The 14,790-nt window shown below is 46.0% G+C and overlaps 1 protein-coding gene across 7 annotated transcripts in view; it reads left to right on the top strand.

Annotated features, from left to right (window-relative positions):
* TRAK1 (trafficking kinesin protein 1) overlaps positions 1 to 14,790 on the top strand; it is a 129,038-nt gene that overhangs the window by 35,924 nt on the left and 78,324 nt on the right. The window lies entirely within an intron of this gene.

The following is a 14,790-nucleotide window of genomic DNA, read 5'->3' as shown; positions in this document are numbered from 1 at the left end:
GATTTGGCCATGATACAAAGCTACAGGCAACTTTTTAATGTTTAAAATTGGGTGTTTTTTTAAAGAAACCACTCCAGTGAGCTTCAATTTGATCTGTTTTGCTCACAGAACTATTGCAGCTGAGGTAGAAAACCAGCACAAAGCACAAGAGGGCCTACCAGTTAATGTGTTTGTGCTGGATTGTGTGCTTGGGGCAGGAAAAGCTGTTGTTCTCGCTGGTGAGGCTCCTCTAAATGCATTGCTGTGCTTTCCTTTTTCTTCCTTTTTGGTGTTTTTCTGTGTTTTGTTTTAATGCTGCAGTCAAAGTTCCCCAGCGTTTCAGCCTGCCCATGTGCATGGCTGAGCGGAGGTGGTGTTGTCACTGTCATGTTTATCTTAGTAAACAGAATCTGCAGGTGGAGAATTTTAAGGGGAATTCAAAACTGTTTGGGACTTCTTTAAATAACATAGCTGGGCACGCTGCCATGTGGCAGAAACATTTCAGTGGTGTGCTCTTCATCCCCCTGGGGACACCAAAGATAAGGTGAGGAGGACTGCGTCAGTTGCTGCAGCGTCTCACAAAGGAACATTCCATGCAATCAAAACTCTGCAGCCATGCTGAAGTATGAGATCACCTCTCTCTCTTCTTAGTGTTGTTAGGTTTTCTGTGTGCCACCATACTACCTTTTCATACCAGGCTGGTGTCATCTGCCTGATGTGGCTAAACTTTCTTTCCCCCACCCTGTTCGCTCAGTTGAAAATGACTTCTAAAAGGTTTCTTTCCTCTGGCCACTCAGAGTGGGTTCGTGCTGAATGGCATCTTTCTCCATGTTGACTCATGAGCATTGGTCCTGCTGAGACTGTTGTATGGTAGCTGACTTCTGGATTACATGTGCAGTCTTGCAGATGTTTGGGGGCTTGATCTGGTGGTGCAGCTTTGCTGGTGGAGGATGTTTGCAGGCACATCTACAGATGGAACCTCAGCTTTGTTGGTCCGGGTGTTTCCTGCCCACTGTCATGTAGAAGGAGTGATATACCCTGGGTAATTTGCAAACTTGCTAAGCTGAAGTTACACTCTGTCCTTTCTCTGAAGAGCACACACACCTGGTGATTTATGGTGGTGCCCCTTGTCTTGCAGCAAGGGGAACTGACAATGAAGGCAAACTGTACTATAGCAGATAACCATTAAAGTCCTTCCAAGTCAACATTTATGGCATACACATCTCCTGCTGAGCCTGGTGTCTCTAATGAGGAACAGGAGAGTGACAGAGTGATCTCTGGTTGCCTTTTCCTTTGCCCTGTTCATGACTGGGCAGCTGAATTGTCTGCAGGTATTTTTAGGCAGGCATAGGGAGTGCTCAGATTCTCTTCCTGCCTTCATCTGTAGGAATACACTCTACCAATGTGCATTAATGACCAGCTGAGCTGGGTTGCGCTGAGCTGGAGTTAATCCTTCACAGAGTATCTTTCTAGTGCTGTGTTTTGTAGTCCTGTAGCTGGGTGTTGATAATCAGAATTGTAAACCAACAACAAAACCCCAAACCCCCAACACCTCCCCCCCAAAAAAAAACCCCCAACAACCCACACCAACCAAAACCACAAAAAAACCCTCAAACAAAACAACCCCCAAGCCCCAACAACACACACACACAAACAAAAAGGAAAACCAAACACCAAGAAGAATAAAATCCCAACCACCAGCAAACCCCACAAACCCAGAAAATAAACCCCAATCAAACAAAAAGCCAAACCACACAACCACCCCCCCAAAAAAAACCACACCAAAAACCAACCAACAAAGGAAAAAACCCAGCACAACACCCCAAAAATGCCAAGAGTTGAGCAGAAGAGATTCATACTTCTCCAGTGACCCAGCTGTGATGCACAACTGCAAAACCAACCTAGTAAGACTGAATTTATGCAAAGGGAAAGAGGAAAATCTCTCTTAATTCAGAAATCTGCAGCTGAACAGCACCTAAACAGCAGTAAAACATCTATGCACTCTATTAGCAAGAAAGTATTCTTTGTTCCAGCTTGGGGTTTTGCATGGTTTCTGAATTGCACTGTAAAATGAGATCTCTGGATAGGGTCCCTGGAAGAGCTAAGGAGCAGCTGTGTTCGGCGCCTTCAGCTCTGAACGGTGTCAAGCTGGAAGAATGGAAATCTGGAAGAATGGAAATCTTTTACATGACACTTAGGCAAAAGTTTGAAGGGGAAAACTTGCCAAAACCTCCCCTGAATGTAGTTGCTGTTGTTAGGTGACCTGCTGTCTGTTGCTGGGCTTGTTTTACATGGCTTTTTTTCCTAGCTCACTGCAGATTTTGCAGGGATTGTGTGAAACCGGGGGCAGCTGTAAAATGCTCGCCCTGTCCAGGTGGGTCTGTGAGCACTGATGTGGCAGTAGGGTTCTGCTGTAGACCACGTAGGTCAATGCTTGCTTGTTTCCATGCAGCTTCATGGCATTTTCTAGGAAAACCAGTCTCTTATCTGGCCTTTCTGACATACTTTGCAGCTGATCTTAGCCTAGAAAGTTGCAGGTCCAAGTCAAGTAGCTGACCTTCTCCTCCTGCTTATTAATAAACCTTCGTGCTTCTGCAGTCAGCATAGGCAGGGTGAGACAGGAATGGAACCTTTCAGCAGGGGCTGATCTGCTGGGAAAGTGAAGCATGCCCTGCTCAGATTGCACACAGATCATCTGGACTGTGGGCAGGGCTTGGGCAGGCAGCTGAGGGGATTTTGGTGACTTTGGATACTGAATACAACAGAGCTTTGGACCAAGGGTACAAGCTGTGGAGCTGCAGACCTACAATTGATCTGCAGGAAAGCTCTAGGAAGATTCCAGCTGCCATTCATGCTAAGACATTCACCCCAGAAGGGCTGTGCTGGGCAGCCTTGTTAAATGATAGCACAGTGACTTATGCTGGCCTTGATGTGTCGGTTGCTGGTGTTGCTGGTGGAGGTTTACAGGGGAATTATTGCTGGGCCTGAGTCACAGGAAACTTGCTGTGCTTCCTGTTTTGGCCATGGAGAGTCTATTGATGAACATCAATGGGGTGTTTTGATGCTGAGTTTTGCTTACTAACATGGATGAGGTGCATGCACACTGCTCTGTCTTCCTGTTCTGCTTCCATGGTGAGGCACAGGTGTGTGAAAACTGAGCTTCCCTGCTGTGGGCCATGGGACCTTGCAGAGCTGTGAGGGTGCACCAAGGAGGAATGGAATATGTTCAAGCAAAGCAGAAAATGGTTCTTGGTAGAAATGGGGGTCATGTTTTTGCTGAAGCCTGCAGATGGTAGAGGTGAATAAATGTTATGTTTCTGAAAACCCAGTCTGGATCCAGAACAGCAAGGGTGGTGTAGCTTCCCTACATATCTACTCAACAGTAGTAGGAACTATGTTACTTAATGACCTGCATTCTGGTAGAGGAAACATTGCAGTTTTCTATTTGGGATGCAGGCTTGAACTGTTGCATTGACCTCTTTGGACTGTTACGTTCTTCTGACCAAAAGGATGACCAAGAATTTGCTGAACAGAGCCAAACCTGTTACTTGTATGGAGGGGATGATGGTCTGGAGAGCTCTGCTGCTGTTTGGCATGCTTTTTCTTGCTAAAAGCCCTGTTGGACTCCAAAACCTCAGGGAGGTACACTGTAGTCTATCACTCACTTGTGCTTAAACCATGACTAAATTTAAATCAAAAGCTTTTCTGAATGAATCATAGGAGTTAAATGGGTTGACTTCATTTCAGAGAAGTTAGTACCTGGGTAGAATATAGAATATATTTTTCTAAACGTTCTCTTTGATAATGATGTGATGTGCAGCCCTTTCCAGGCAAGTTCATTTTTCTCTGCCTATCACGCTAAGCTGCAAGGAAGTGCTTCCCAGACCTTCTTTAAGACCAAGCAGAGTTTCATATTCACTCTTGACAGTAAAAGAGAGGTGATAAAGCTTTGAGCTCTGATGCTGGAACATATTGAACAGAAAACCTAAAATTACTGAAAGCTAAATAATGAAACTCAGGGTGTGCAGTCTCAAAGCACTTGATAATGTTACTGCCTTCAGCTGTCAAATCTTTACCTTGTATCTGTAATATTTGACTGGGTTTGGCCACTTCTTACTGCCTCAGCAAGGGTTGCTTTTGCTACTGTAGTGAAAGATTGCCCTCAGAGAAATTTCAGTCAACCAATGAAGTTGTAGAGTACAGAAAAACCCCAAACATGACTTAGAGGAATGAGGTTCACCAAAGAACTGCTTCCCCCTTGCTGAAATCTGCCGTGGTTGCTTGCCTGAGGCTGTTGGTATACTCCAAATGCTTTCTGACTGGGTGCTAAGATAGGAATAAGTCATGAGGCATGCTGATAAGTGGAAAACTGAATTGGTTGCTTGGTAAGCAGGTCAGCTTGTCTGGCCCACTTACAGCAGGTTTAGATCTCCAACAGAGATTTATGACAGAGCAGAAGGTGCCAGGGAGCAGTGTGGTCCAGAGCACTGATCTGTGCCATGACTCTGGTGAGCAAGTGGTGTTCAATGCCCAGTGCTACCTGTTGTGCATTTTGTATATACATGTAGGAATTTGCCTGAGGAGAACTTCCAAAAGGGCCATGTTTGAGGGTTATTGCAATTATTTGCCAAAGTCAGCTTCCAGATTGTTTGGAACTGTTTGGTCTCTCTGTATTGAGTGACTTCAGATATTTGTTTGTGGTCTTGCAGGGAAAGCCACAACATTGGGTTTCAGCTTTGTCGCATGATAAGTAAGTAAGGAAGGTAGTTTAGTCTGCAAATGAAACAAAACTCAGAGCCTGTGTACATTTAGTCTGTCTTTTTACCCCATAGCTTGTGCTCTTGTGTAGTTCTCCCTTGTAAGGAGGCTTTTGGGGGTGGTTTTTTGGTATCAGGACTATATTGTGGTTTTGCTTTTCCCACGTTCATGACCCTGGAATTTTCCTGAAAAACCTCTGGTCCAAAATCTTTGCTGGTATGACTTTGACTTTAATGGCACTAAGCCATGGATAATTGGCTCAGATTCATAAAATTCCATGGCCTGTCGTTAAGATAAACATTTCTAGGCTCCCAAGAACACAGACACATGGCCTGTGGTAATACTGTGGGCTTATAGAGCAATCTTGAATTCTTGTTTTCCTATTTGATGCTTACACACAAATTGCATAAGCAAAGAAATGACAGAATAAAGTACTGGAAGCATGAAACTAAATTGTAGAACTGTGAAAAGGGTTGTTGAATGTCTGTGGTGGGTTGAAAAAACTGCCACAATGTCTTTCTCTTTGTGGTATCCATGAAGTGCTGTGGAAGCAGAAGGGAAGCAGCCCTGCACTGGAATGGAGGGTGTTGAGGCGCACCCTCGTTAGTCAGCAGCTCATGTCTCACTTGCTGGGAAGTCCACATGACCAAGGCTTTGGTAGAAGGCCCAGGATTGCTGCCCCTTCAGGAATTTGTAGTCTTGTTATGCTGCTCCTCAGTGCTGGTATCTAAAGTGTCTTGTGAGGTGATCCTTCCCCTCTACTCAGCCCTGGTGAGACCCCACCTGGAGTACTGTGTCCAGTTCTGGAGCCCCTATTACAAGAGGGATGTGGAGGTGCTGGAACGTGTCCAGAGAAGGGCCACAAGGATGAGCAGAGGGCTGGAGCACCTCTCCTATGAGGACAGATTGAAGGAGTTGGGGCTGTTCAGTCTGGAGAAGAGAAGGCTCCAAGGTGACCTAATTGTGGCCTTCCAGTATCTGAAGGGGGCCTACAGGAAGGCTGGGGAAGGACTTCTCAGGATCTCAGGAAGTGATAGGACTAGGGGGAATGGAATGAAGCTGGAGGTGGGGAGATTCAGGCTGGATGTGAGGAGGAGGTTCTTCACCATGAGAGTAGTGAAGCCCTGGAATGGGTTGTCCAGGGAGGTGGTCGAGGCCCCGTCCCTGGAGGTGTTTAAGCCCAGGCTGGATGAGGCTCTGGCCAGCCTGATCTAATGTGGGGTGTCCCTGCCCATGGCAGGGGGGTTGGAACTAGATGATCCTTGTGGTCCCTTCCAACCCTGAATGATACTATGATACTATGAATATCCCCAAGCGCTGGAGGTCTGGCTTTCCCTTTGCTGCAGAGGGCTCTGATCTGCATTTCCTCTAGTCTAAAGCAGTAGAGAGGGATTCTAGTAATAGAGTTTGTGCCAGGAGCGAGCCAAACCCAGCTCTTTCCTCTCAAACAAAAGCACAAGGTTGAAAGTGGTGCTCCCATAGGTAACTACTTAAAAATGACAAAGCTGCTGTGGGGCCCAGGGATGTTAACAGCCAGCTAAGAAATTGTGGGATAGGTTCTGAGGAACTCCCTATGTCTTTAGGGTCATGAGGTAACCTTGAAGAGTGATGGAGGTTCTCACTGGATGGTACCAGTTTCTGAAGCATCTAGGGAGGCTATTGCCAGGGTTTGAGGGTCAGTGATGTTAGTGAGGCAAAGCAGATCATCTTAGCATCATATTCAGAATAGAGTGGATGCTCTGACTGGCCTTGAAAGTAAGCTTCCTAATAGTTCTCTTGAAAATTTCTTCTAGAAACAATAGGAAACCTCTAAGTTCCTACTCTCTGCAGAAAAATGGGATGCTTGTCCTCAACAGGCTGGCTTTTGATTTCATTTGACTTGTGTGTTGACTTTTTTTTCTTTCTTTATCCGATGATTCAACTTAGCCCAAAGTAATAATCACAGTCTGAAGGAAGTGGCTCAGGACTCTGCAGTTGTGGTGTGTCTGTGGTTGTTTGGGTTTGGGACAACTGTAGGGCAGGAATTTTCTCCTTTTCATCTTCCTTCCCCGCCCCCCATCAGTTGGTTCCTCTCACCCCTGCTGTCACTGTCTCTGTGCAGTAAGAAGCAGTAAAGACAGCCTTAGTTCTGTTATGTGTTAGTTTGTGACCATGTTTCCAGAAGGGTATCTGTTAAAATTAGCAATAATGAGAGTTCTCCAGTCCTCTCCACCAGCATTTTTAACACAATTCAGGCTCTTAGAAGTCATTGTGCAGGGTGAGAAATTGAAGTACTCCTGTAATAGCAGAAAAACTATAGTTATGCAAAATAAGATTAAAATCCACAGGGCCCTTTCCTGGGTTTTAAATGATGAGAAATACCTGGTGGCATTTTCTGTTCTTTGTTTTGGGTCACTTGACTAAAACCCTTGGCCCTAATTTGTTGGCAGTTGAGAGAACAGTAGTGGTGGTGGGGAACTGCCATTCCAGCATGGTCTTTGAGCTGTTTTCATAGTTTCATTCAGGGTTGGAAGGGACCACAAGGATCATCTAGTTCCAACCCCCTGCCATGGGCAGGGACACCCCACACTACATCAGGCTGGCCAGAGCCTCATCCAGCCTGGGCTTAAACACCTCTAGGGACGGGACCTCAACCACCTCCCTGGACAACCCATTCCAGGGTTTCACCACTCTCATGGTGAAGAACCTCCTTCTCACATCTAGCCTGAATCTTCCCACCTCCAGCTTCATTCCATTCCCCCTAGTCCTATCACTACCTGAGATCCCGAGAAGTCCTTCCCCAGCCTTCCTGTAGGCCCCCTTCAGATCCTGGAAGGCCACAATGAGGTCACCTTGGAGCCTTCTCTTCTGCAGACTGAACAGCCCCAACTCCTTCAGTCTGTCCCCATAGGAGAGGTGCTCCAGCCCTCTGATCATCCTTGTGGCCCTTCTCTGGACACGCTCCAGCACCTCCACATCCCTCACTGCTTTCCCTTGGTCTTATGTCAGCCTGAGGGAGGAAGTATGGCTGGGGGGCTGCTCAGGGAGTTGGCTTGCAACGGTAATGTGCTTTAACTTTGCCTACTGCATTGGGCCTGGGTGCTGTTCAGTAGGTTGTTTGGGTTTGCTTTGTGTTCCCCTTTGCTAGCAGCTAGTTCATGTGCTGCTAGTGCACTTGTGCTTCTCCTCTCTGTTTTGCTTGTGGTCAAAGTCCTCTCCCTGGTTCTTCCTGTGGATAGGAAATGACCAGAGGTCTGGAACAGACACAGAGGTGTTACCTTCTCTGCAGCATTTCAGAGGCTGTGGTCATCCCAGAGCTCTTGCAGTTAGTGAAAAAGCAGTACTTAATACTTGCTGATCTTTTGGAAGTCTTTGGGGCTTATGGAGAAATAAAGAAGGGGAGTTTCATACTCTTGTAGTGTATGAACAACCACTTCCACGTTTCTTGTGTCACTGCTCCCATCCATGCTACTTGAGGACCTGGTTTGCTGCTGCTGCTGGAATAGTTTCTTCCATATCTGAGCTGTTGGACACATCCTTGATAGCTGCCTTTTTAGTGCTGTAAGGAGATACACTGGTAGGCAGCATATGTGTTCATGTACTGAAGGGACCTCCCCAGCCTAGACTGGCCACTGGCTGTGCACAAAGCAGGAGTTCATTCACGCTAAGTCCAACAGCAACCTAATCCCAGGTGGTTTGGTTGGGTTTTGGTTTGTCTTGTGGGGTTTTGTCATTATATCCTTTCCTTCTCTTCAAGCATTGGACTGCGCCTGTTGGAACCTTCTTGCACTGATTGCTTCACTGAGCACCTTGCACATGCATGAGTGTGAACAGAAAGTACGTATTTGAGGTGTTTGTAGTTGGAATTGCTGTACTTCTGGGCTCACTGACCTGATACATTTCTTCATGACACATGCAGTTCTTGTCCACTTTGTACTAGTGGTGGTGGTGGAACAGCTTTGCCTTTCCAAGATGGTACACAGCATGTCTAGCTAAGATCTCCCAGCCAGTAGCATGGTGCATTGCAGGAAAGAGAATGCACTAATTTTTAACTGGTTTCAGTTGTATTTGCTTGTGGCATGGGGGGCGATGAGACTATGGTGTCAGGAAGAGCAAGTTTGGTGGCCTACATTAAATGAGAGGGAGCTGTAAAAAGCTCCCAGTGTAATGTGAACCTTACAGAAGGAAGAACTATTTATAGAGCCCTGCAATATTTGCCTCCAGGAACTCCATAGCAGAAAGGAACCAGTGTTACATAAAGCTGGGTGAGAGCACACTGGGGCACTCACGGCTGTGAAGGTCAAACCCTGGGCTCGGGCCTCTCTTGCAGTGTGCTGCCACTACCCCTTGGCCTGGGGGCAGAAGAGAAGAAGGGATCCTTCTGAAAGCCAAATCCAAGTGGTGAGAAACGTTGGTTTGTGGAGAACAGTGAGGTCTTTTTCAAAGTTTGTTTATTTTTCCTTTAGGAGGCTTTTTCTTTGTGGTGTTTTGGCTTGCATTACTTCTGAGAAAACATGGCTCCATCTTGATGGATGACTTCATAGTCAAACAAGGTCACAGCAGCAGCTTTGCAGACCTTGAGAGCAAGTTTTTATGCTTCACATGTTTCTAGTAGCATTTAAGCATCTTTCTGGTTACTGCTGCTGTTTTCTCTGGCTTTTGCCTTTAGTGGTGACTTTGTTATTCCAAAGGACGTTGCCATGCTGCTGGCAGTTAGCCAGGTATTGTTCTGGTGTTGGCTGCCTTCAGCTGCTTAATGCTGCCTGGGTGTGAGGCTTTAAAAAAAAGTGATTCTAGAAACCTTTCAAATCTTCAGCTTGACAACGTTTTGGAATGGGTTCATAGGCAGAAGAGCCTCTCTCTTGGGACCGAGGAGATCATAACGGGTGGGTGTCATAACTGCTGGGTGTTGATTCTCCTCTGAGAAGTCTGCATTTGGCTAGGCCAAACAGTTCCTAACCCCACTGTGGTGGTGGTGATGATGAGGAAGCCTGCAGTATAGTTTAAATGTAATGTAAGACTTGAATGAAAGGATCTATGTGATGTTAGGGTAGTACTTTGGTGTGACTCCATGGGTCACTGGGCACAAAAGCACCTATAAGAAGTGAGGTGGTGTTTTCCTCCAGGGTAGTCTGCAAAGGGGATGAAAGGGTTCTGAAGTCACTTTAAAACTTCAGTTAAGGGTGTAATCTGGAACTGTCCAAGATGCTTGTTCCTTTTGATTTGCTGTGAAAGTACTAGATCTCTTCTAACATGAGAAATGAACTTACCTAGGCAGTTTGAAGCTTCCTGAAGGAGAAAAAGGCAATAGATGCACGCCAGATGACCTGCAGTGATGTAGTCCACAGGCTTATGTTGACTCTTATGTCCCTGTTTCACAACAGGTTGCATCTGAAGTGCATCTTGGAGCAAAGTTCTCAAGCTCTCTTACTCCAATGGGAACTGACTGTTCATGTGCACCAAAATTGTTCTGAAAACCCAGCTAGCTCACAGTGAATGGTTTTACTTCAAAACTGTGCTACTGCTATAAACTAGATAGCATCATTAATGATGATAATCATATACAATGATATTAATAATAATGGTAAAGCATGCATAGCAAAAGTATGACCTGGAAGAAAAGGAGAGGGTTTTAGCTGGTAGCCTGGGAAGGTGTTTTCCCCCTCATTAAGAAACTATTTCTTCACATGTCTTTGTTTGCTGTGCTCAAGCTGCCATTTTGAACTAATGAGTAAAGGTATTGTTTGAAGCACAATATCTGAGCTAGGTAGATAACTAACAGTTGTTCAGAATGTCTCTGTCAGGTGCACTCTGATACTTTTGGGTAGCACATTGTTTGTAGGACTTTCACATGGTTTGTGAGTACAGTAAACTGCTGTTGCTGCAATCCAAGGTGGTGATGAGAATAGTGCTGCAAGATTACAAATTTGTTTGTTGGCATTGCTGGGCTCTGAGCAGGCACAGAGCTGAATAGCTTTACATCTTTTACTGCTTCAGGGGAAGGAAGAGTCACAGAATCTTAGCATGCTAGGGGTTGGAAGGGACCTCCAGAGATTGAGTCCAAGGACTGCTTCAGCTCGTCTGTGTCTTTAAGCTCTGGTTAATCCTGAATGCAGAAGAACTTGCTCAGATAGCTGTCAAACAGCAACTTCACTTCTATGAAGTTTGTGGTTATGAAACTCAAACCTCTTCCCCCAAAACACACCACAAAATTGTGGGGTTTGGGGCTTGTTTGTTTGTGTTCTTTTGGTGGCCAGAACCCAGAAGTGGCTGAGTGAGGTGGAAACGTTTTTTTCCCCTATACCTCAAAACCCTGAACTGCTGCCTAATGTAAATGATTGTTAGCCTTGAACTGCTTTGCCTAGGTACTTGGGGCTGGATAACTTTTCCAAGTGGAATACAACGCTCGCTAACAACAACTCAGGTTTTGGCTTGCCTTATTTAATCTGAACTGCCACAGATATACTGAAACTGGTACCCAAAGTACTTGATCAAGTTTTACTCTGCAGTTACAGTCCAAACTGTTGGGTAGATGTCCTATTAGATGGCAGTGTGTGGTGTAGCTAGAATTTAAGCTTTACATATTTTTAAGTACATGAAAAATTCTATTTAAAGCACATGTTGGGTTAGCCCAAAATCTGGGTGTTGTACAGGGGAGCAGTGCAGGAGCAAGGCTTTGTTCTTAGATCCTTGCTTTTAAAAAGCACAGAGTCTGAATCAGAGCATTTAACAAACAGCCTACAAATAAGAGGGTTTCTCAGGGTAAAATGACCTCGACCGACTGGACAGATGGGCAGAGTCCAATGGGATGGCATTCAACAAGTCCAAGTGCCGAGTGCTGCACTTTGGCTACGGCAATCCCATGCAGAGCTACAGGCTGGGGTCGGAGTGGCTGGAGAGCTCCCAAACAGAGAGGGACCTGGGGGTGCTGATCAGCAGCCACCTGAATATGAGCCAACAGTGTGCCCAGGTGGCCAGGAGGGCCAATGGCATCCTGGCCTGCATTAGGAATAGTGTGGCCAGCAGGAGCAGGGAGGTCATAGTGCCCCTGTACTCTGCATTGGTTAGGCTGCACCTTGAGTCCTGTGTCCAGTTCTGGGCCCCTCAGTTTAAGAAGGACATTGAAACACTTGAGCGTGTCCAGAGAAGGGCAACAAGGCTGGGGAGAGGCCTTGAACACAAGCCCTATGAGGAGAGGCTGAGGGAGCTGGGATTGTTTAGCCTGGAGAAGAGGAGGCTCAGGGGTGACCTTATTGCCCTCTACAAGTACCTGAAAGGTGGTTGTAGCCAGGAAGGGGTTGGTCTCTTCTCCCAGGCAACCAGCACCAGAACAAGGGGACACAGTCTCCAGCTGCGGCAGGGGAGGTTTAGACTCGAGGTGAGGAGGAAGTTCTTCACTGGGCGAGTCATTCGTCATTGGAACGGGTTGCCCAGGGAGGTGGTTGAGTCATCGACCCTGGAGGCACTTGGTGCCATGGTCTAGTCATGGGGTCTGTGTTGATAGGTTGGACTTGATGATCCTCGAGGTCCTTTCCAACCTAAGTGATACTGTGATACTGTGATACCTGGTTAGAAACATTTAGATGTAAACTTAAGGGAATTATGCTTTTGTCATGAACAGTTTAACACTGCAGAATGAAGTTCAAATATCCCAAGTTAAGTAAGCCTTTAGACTGAAGTCCAAGCTGTCATTGTGTTTGGACTGGTAGAAATGCTGCTGAGGCAGAGGCTGAGTTGTGTCATAGTAGGTAGAAGAGCTCCTCAAATCCTCTATGTAGGCTGCTGTTGACATATACAGTAGAAGGAATTAAATGCATTGAGCTTTCATCAAGAAAAATGATGATTTTATAAGCTGTGTGGCTGTTTGGATGTCAGAAGTAGCAAATGCAAAGCACTGCAATCACCATTTGTGTTACCTCTCTATGAATACTGAACATGCAGGGAAGACTGGTTAAAGGATAATATGAATGGTTTGCATTTCATAGCTGGAGTAGCTACAATGTCTGTTTCTCCTCATGGCTGTTTTGGTGATCTGGTCATTACTGCTCAGCGTGGTTTGTTTGTTTTGCTGCAGCAGGAAGATGTAGATGACAGCTGAAAGGGGAAACTTGTGCTCCTGGATTAGGTGATGAGATTTGCCTTGCAAGAGAGGCCATGCAAGCAGTACTGAACAAGGCTCTTTCACTGTGTGTGGAAATGGAGGGTATTAAATAAGTCTGAAGCAGACATTCATGTTTAGGCAGCTTTCTTTCCTCCATGACAGAAGGTTTTAAGATGAAGGCAAATTCTCTTCCTTAATCCAGAACTTGACATTCTGCTGTAGATGCTCCATGCATTTCTGAAGCTGACCAGGCAGACTTGATGTGGGGGTTTATTTTGGGAGTGGCTTTTGGGGCTTTTTTGTGCCTCTTTTTCAAGCTCTATTTATGTTTACTTTTCATAAGCACTAAGTGAAACAGCTTGTGTGAAGGAAGAGCAGCCATAACTTTGAGTCATGTGTCTAAGTACTTGTTCTGAACCAATGACAAGGGAGAAGCTGTTGGAGAGGAGCTTATGGGAGGGGAGAACTGATTCCATGGTACCTCAGAGGGGTGAATGTTAAGCTGAGTGAAGGAGGGGAGGTGAAACTCCTTCAACACAACCTTCTGGTGCCACTTGCAATGTTATGTTGTGGCCAAATGTACTTTTGGTGAGACCTGTGTGGGAGATAGTGATGAGTGAGTAAAGATGGTGAGGTATGTCAGGTGTGGAATGTCATTGTGTCCAGAAAAGTGACGAGATTCCAATTCTGGGCTCTTCTACCTTCCTCCCAGTTTAGAAAAGATGTTGAGTTGCTGGAAGGTGTCCAGAGAAGGGCAACAAAGCTGGGGAGGGGTTTGGAGCACAGCCCTGTGAGGAGAGGCTGAGGGAGCTGGGGTTGCTTAGCCTGGAGAAGAGAAGGCTCAGGCGAGACCTTATTGCTGTCTACAACTACCTGAAGGGAGGTTCTAAATAGGTGGGGGTTGATCTCTTCTCCCAGGCAACCAGCACCAGAACAAGAGGACACAGTCTCAAGCTGTGCCAGGGGAGGTTTAGGCCGGATGTGTGGAAGTAGTTCTTCACAGAAAGAGAGATTGGCCATTGGAATGTGCTGCCCAGGGAGGTGGTGGAGTCACCATCTCTGGAAGTGTTTGAAGAGGCTGCATGAGGCACTTAGTGCCATGGTTTAGTTGATTAGATGGTGCTGGGTGATAAGTTGGACTTGATTATCTCAAAGGTCTTTTCCAACCTAGTGAATTCTGTAAGATCTCAGTTTCTCAGAAGTCACTTGAAGACTTTCCACTCAAACCCCACCACGGTTATCAGCATTATTTCATTTGGTGGTGCTGTTACGCTGCTGGCTTCTTGTAGTTGCTGAGTCAGGGCATAGGGAGGACGGGAGTGGGCTAGAGAAAAGCTGCAGGAAGCTGGTTATGCTTTCAGGTACTTACTCCTAGACATGCCTTTGTTCATAACCAACTTATCTAACAGTTTCCCAAAACAAATGTGGTTCACAGATGGGTTGGGAGCCCTTTTCACAGTATCACTAAGGTTGGAAGAGACCTCAAAGATCATCGAGTCCAACCTGTCACCACAGACTTCATGACTAGACCATGACACCAAGTGCCACGTCCAATCTTCTCTCAAACACCTCCAGGGATGGTGACTCCACCACCTCCCTGGGCAGCCCATTAATTCAGTCAGTCTGTGCATTTCCAGTCTGGTTTCTTGCTTATAGCTTAAACTCTGTCTTCAGTGTAGAGGTGGAAAGGAAGATTTGCACTTCGATTGCAACTTCATCTGAACAACTAATTTCTAGTAGCAGTTATCTCCCTGTTGTTATTCCTTAAGAACCACTTAAAGGGGCCATTTTAAGAGTAATCTGTACAAGTGACCAGGTGATTGGTTTTGGTATATGCTGTGATAGCAGAGGGATGATGGATGCTCTGCAGGGGAACCCTAAGGTTTACTCTTAAAGCACTTGAGTGGGACTCTCTTGCTGCAGCTGCTACAGTAGAGAACCATTTGAATGAGAGTGGTGTGGTATCAGAAACT

The sequence above is a fragment of the Melanerpes formicivorus genome, unplaced genomic scaffold, assembly GCF_026170545.1.
Source record: "Melanerpes formicivorus ecotype bairdi unplaced genomic scaffold, bMelFor1.0.p_v2 SCAF_24, whole genome shotgun sequence".
Lineage (NCBI taxonomy): Eukaryota > Metazoa > Chordata > Aves > Piciformes > Picidae > Melanerpes > Melanerpes formicivorus.
This window is presented reverse-complemented; position numbering and strand designations above follow the sequence as displayed.